The sequence below is a fragment of the Podarcis raffonei genome, chromosome 10, assembly GCF_027172205.1.
Source record: "Podarcis raffonei isolate rPodRaf1 chromosome 10, rPodRaf1.pri, whole genome shotgun sequence".
In the NCBI taxonomy this organism is placed as follows: Eukaryota; Metazoa; Chordata; class Lepidosauria; order Squamata; family Lacertidae; genus Podarcis; species Podarcis raffonei.
Window position 1 is genome coordinate 24861832 of NC_070611.1, and position 4718 is coordinate 24866549.

A 4718-nucleotide genomic window follows, 5' to 3' on the forward strand; every position below is an offset into this window, starting at 1 on the left:
GGCCTCATGAGGAACCTCTTCAGTAGGGCTGGTGAGTGTGGGCCTCGCCCCCAGGCCAGGTGGAAAGGGCCTTGTAGGGAGCGGCCTTCACGCCCCACAGCCAGGTGATGTTCCTCTGGCTTCATGAGGAGCCTCTTCAGTAGGGCTGGTGAGTGTGGGCCTCGCCCCCAGGCCAGGTGGAAAGGGCCTTGTAGGGAGCGGCCTTCACGCCCCACAGCCAGGTGATGTTCCTCTGGCTTCATGAGGAGCCTCTTCAGTAGGGCTGGTGAGTGTGGGCCTCACCCCCTAGGCCAGGTGGAAAGGGTCTCACAGCCGGGTGATTGTCACTAGACCCCTCGCTAAGTTCATATTGAAATGTAGCTGATGGTGTGTACCCTCAGCAAGTAGAGTACTTTAGGTTTTACAGGAACACAGGGCCGTAGCTAGGGGGTGGCCAGGAAGGCCCCCGCTGGGGGCACAGGCGGCCCCCCCCCCGCAAAATCGGCTTTATAATTGTCCATAAATATGTCTACAAATAAAAATATTGATTATTGCCTCATAAGAATTGAATGGGGGGGTTGGAGGAGAGGCAGAAAGAAGAGCTAATTTGTCTGTGGCTAGGGGGCGCAATCTGGACGGTTCTGCCAGGGGTGCAAGATCACCCAGCTATGGCGCTGCTTGGATGCCCTCTTTATCTATCTTTTTGTTGGGATAGATTACAAAGGCAGGAAGCGTATAGTTTGACTACTTCCTACAACTTCCTCTCAGCTGACCATCTCCAGAGTGCAATTCTCTTTCTCCAACATTGTCTCTATAGAAAGTAGCAAGTGAGTTATCTGCATACTCATCCACAATTGAGAACCTTGGATCTGAAGGGGTTAGGTCACTTAATAATGAAAAAATAATAATACATTGGTCTTACATTCAAACAAAGCCCAAAGGAAAAATCATATGACTATGTTTAAAAATGTGTAGGGAGCCTGTGAAGATCAGTGCTCAACCAGGAAGGGTGAACTGATCACCCTTTTCTCACTCCTGGACTGTTCTTCCACCTTTCGTGTTGACATCATCTGATTCTGATTCTAATATTCTCCTAGCCCCTTCCTCACATTCTGCAGGGTTACCATAGAAACAGCAAGAAACAACTTTGCATCATCGCTATTCCGTTGCCCACTTCTTACCGGACGCTCGATCAGTAAGCAGTGCGAGGAGTTCTCTCAGCACTCTCTATTTGTGTTACTTCAGCATTCCTATCAACATGGCAGGTAGGAAATTGTGCCATCGTGATGTTCACATGTTCCACTTCATTGTCCCATGAAGCAGACAGAGAAGCCAGCTGAGAAATTAAGGATTTATAGCTGGGGAATGGATTAAATCATTGGACAACTTAGAGACGGTAACATACATACAAGTGGATGCTATGATAGACAGCAAAAGAAAAGGGAGAAAGGGAGATGCCCTTAAAAAGCTACCCCAGTTAGTCAAGGTCCCAGTACCCCACATGGGGCTTAGATAAGACATGACTAAGGCCCCATTCAATGGCCTTCAATGGGACTTAGTCTTGAATATATCTTTCACTAGATATGCCAATAAAGTCTGAGGCTCCTTCAAAATCACATTTATTTTTGGTACTACTGTCAATCTACATTGCACTTGTCCAAAGCAGCTTACAAACCAAGAGTTTCCAGGAAGCAACAACACAAAACATCAGTTTGGGAGAAAAAGCAGTAGATAAATATCCATGAATGATCCACATTGATCCAGAACCAAAAGCACTTTGGTTAGATCAGGCTTCCTCAACCTCGGCCCTCCAGATGTTTTTGGCTTACAACTCCCATGATCCCTAGCAAGCAGGACCAGCGGTCAGGGATTGTAGCCTCAAAACATCTGGAGGGCCGAGGTTGAGGAAGCCTGAGTTAGATTCTGTTCTCATGTGAGAGCCTAAAATAGGAATTGTTCTTTAGATGAATGATGGTCTTTGTTTCTGTTCTAACCCCTATCTCACTGAATTATAGAAACAGGTAAGCATATCAGGTGTAAGATTTAGCGGGTGCCTGTGACTTCACTAGGTATCCAGATTAACCCAGTCAAAATTGGGGGGTACCAACCAGGGGAGGAGTGTATCGTAGGGCTTTTTGTGACTCAAACTTGTCATAACTTCAGTTACTCTTCTCCTAATGGATGTCTTTTCTATCCTTGCACCTTCAGTTAAGGCCAACTGCCCATCACTGCATCATAACATTCTCTGGCCAGTTAGAATCTTGGAGGTCACTGTGGTGACAGCTGGAAACAGGTTCACATAACCCCAGTTCCAGGGGCTCCCATTATGGATGCTGACTTGAATTAACACTGAGCGGGGTGCATTTGAGGGCCCCTAGGGGGTATCACCCTCATAGAATCATAGAATCATAGAGTTGGAAGAGACCACAAGGGCCATCGAGTCCAACCCCCTGCCAAGCAGGAAACACCATCAGAGCACTCCTGACATATGGTTGTCAAGCCTCTGCTTAAAGACCTCCAAAGAAGGAGACTCCACCACACTCCTTGGCAGCAAATTCCACTGTCGAACAGCTCTTACTGTCAGGAAGTTCTTCCTAATGTTTAGGTGGAATCTTCTTTCTTGTAGTTTGGATCTATTGCTCCGTGTCCGCTTCTCTGGAGCAGCAGAAAACAACCTTTCTCCCTCCTCTATGTGACATCCTTTTATATATTTGAACATGGCTATCATATCACCCCTTAACCTCCTCTTCTCCAGGCTAAACATGCCCAGCTCCCTTAGCCGTTCCTCATAAGGCATCGTTTCCAGGCCTTTGACCATTTTGGTTGCCCTCCTCTGGACACGTTCCGGTTTGTCAGTGTCCTTCTTGAACTGTGGTGCCCAGAACTGGACACAGTACTCCAGGTGAGGTCTGAACAGAGCAGAATACAGTGGCACTATTACTTCCCTTGATCTAGATGCTATACTCCTATTGATGCAGCCCAGAATTGCATTGGCTTTTTTAGCTGCCGCGTCACACTGTTGGCTCATGTCAAGTTTGTGGTCAACCAAGACTCCTAGATCCTTTTCACATGTAGTGCTCTCAAGCCAGGTGTCACCCATCTTGTATTTGTGCCTCTCATTTTTTTTTGCCCAAGTGCAATACTTTACATTTCTCCCTGTTAAAATTCATCTTGTTTGTTTTGGCCCAGTTCTCTAATCTGTCAAGGTCGTTTTGAAGTGTGATCCTGTCCTCTGGGGTGTTAGCCACCCCTCCCAGTTTGGTGTCATCTGCAAATTTGATCAGGATGCCCTTGAGTCCATCATCCAAGTCATGTTTTCCCTGAAAAGAAGGGGAATAGCAGAGCATCTTGAAAGACAGAATCTTTTATGGCAACAGCGGCAGGGCAGGGTGATTCATCCACGGAAGAGAGAGGGGGAAGATGGGAGAAAGATTCTTTCTCAATGGGATCATAAGCAACTGGATATCAGGAAGACGTCAAGGCAGCAAAAGAAGTCCAACCATTGGGATCTTCCACAACCCTTTTCAAAGATCCAGTTGTTTAGAACCTCCAGCAACAGGAGCTGGGGAAAAGACATATCTCCTTGCCACTGCACAGGGACTTTGCAATGGCCACACCTATGAATCAATTATATAGACCACCTCACCTCCAGCTAGTCCAGGGTGCAGCCTCCTGGGCTTGGATCCATCTAGTCCTGGCCTCTCTACCTCAAAACAGGTCTTTGAAACCTGGAAAAGATGGAAAAAAGTAAAACCAAAATTATCAAGGGGTTGGAGTAATTCCCTTATGTGGAAAGGTTGGGGCCTTTTAGTTTCAAAGGAAGTACGCTCTCTGTCAGCCCTCGTAGTTGTATTAATTCTAGAACCATTAAAAAGCAAACTAATCAATGTCCTCTCTCATACAGGAGTGGTTGCAAACAGAAATGAACAAGATCCAGGCCTCTTTGCAGAGAATATACTTTTATGCACCTCTGACTGTATCACAGCAGGCAAAATACTACGTACAGAATTGGAACAGTTCTCCAGGGTCTCAGGATTGCAAGTTACTTTTAAGAAAGCAGAGGTAATGTTTTTCATACACCAACCTATCCAACAGACTTTTATAGCAACGTTGAAGATTCCAATAGCCAGGAAAAGTTTTAGATATCTGGGGATGCAAATTACCCAAAATTTAAACAAGTTGTATGAGTTTAAATATAGTGTGGTTTGGAAAGCTCTAAATAGGGATATAATACATTGGAATAAATTAAGACTCTTCATTATGGACAAACCAGTTGCATTTAAAATAATGATTGTACCTTCATTTCTTTTCTTCCAGACTTGGGTGAATGCGTGAGATGGAGGAGGACCCTGGAACCTATCCCTGAGGGTTTCAGAAAAAGCCTGCCTGCCTGTGGGAAGGAAGATAGGGGAGACCTGGCCATAAAAGGGATAGGCATACCTAACGCCCCAAAAAAGAACCCCCCAAAGAGAAAATTATACAAGGCCAAAAATGAAGCTGAAAAGGTGGAGAAAGGGGGCACCCAAGGCACCCGAGGGAACAAAATAACCCTTGAGGAAAGGCCTAAAAAACACTCCGAAAGCTTATTTTGGCCGGTGCCCCCTCCCTAGCCCCCTCCCTGCCAAAGCCATCAGCCCAATTTGGGCAGAGGCTGGCACCCCTCTCCCTGCCCCCCCCATGTGGATTACCCCGAGCCATTAGCAGGACCATCTGGCTCGCATCCACATAGGTGGGCAACC

General features: G+C 46.4%; 1 long non-coding RNA gene across 1 annotated transcript; it reads left to right on the forward strand.

The window, feature by feature from the left end:
- The first annotated feature begins 496 nt into the window (after window positions 1-496).
- On the forward strand, window positions 497-4507 carry LOC128422420 (uncharacterized). Its single transcript, XR_008332499.1, has 3 exons — window positions 497-1244; window positions 3884-4041; window positions 4297-4507. It is a non-coding gene; the product is annotated as an uncharacterized LOC128422420 (long non-coding RNA).
- The last annotated feature ends 211 nt before the right edge of the window (window positions 4508-4718 follow it).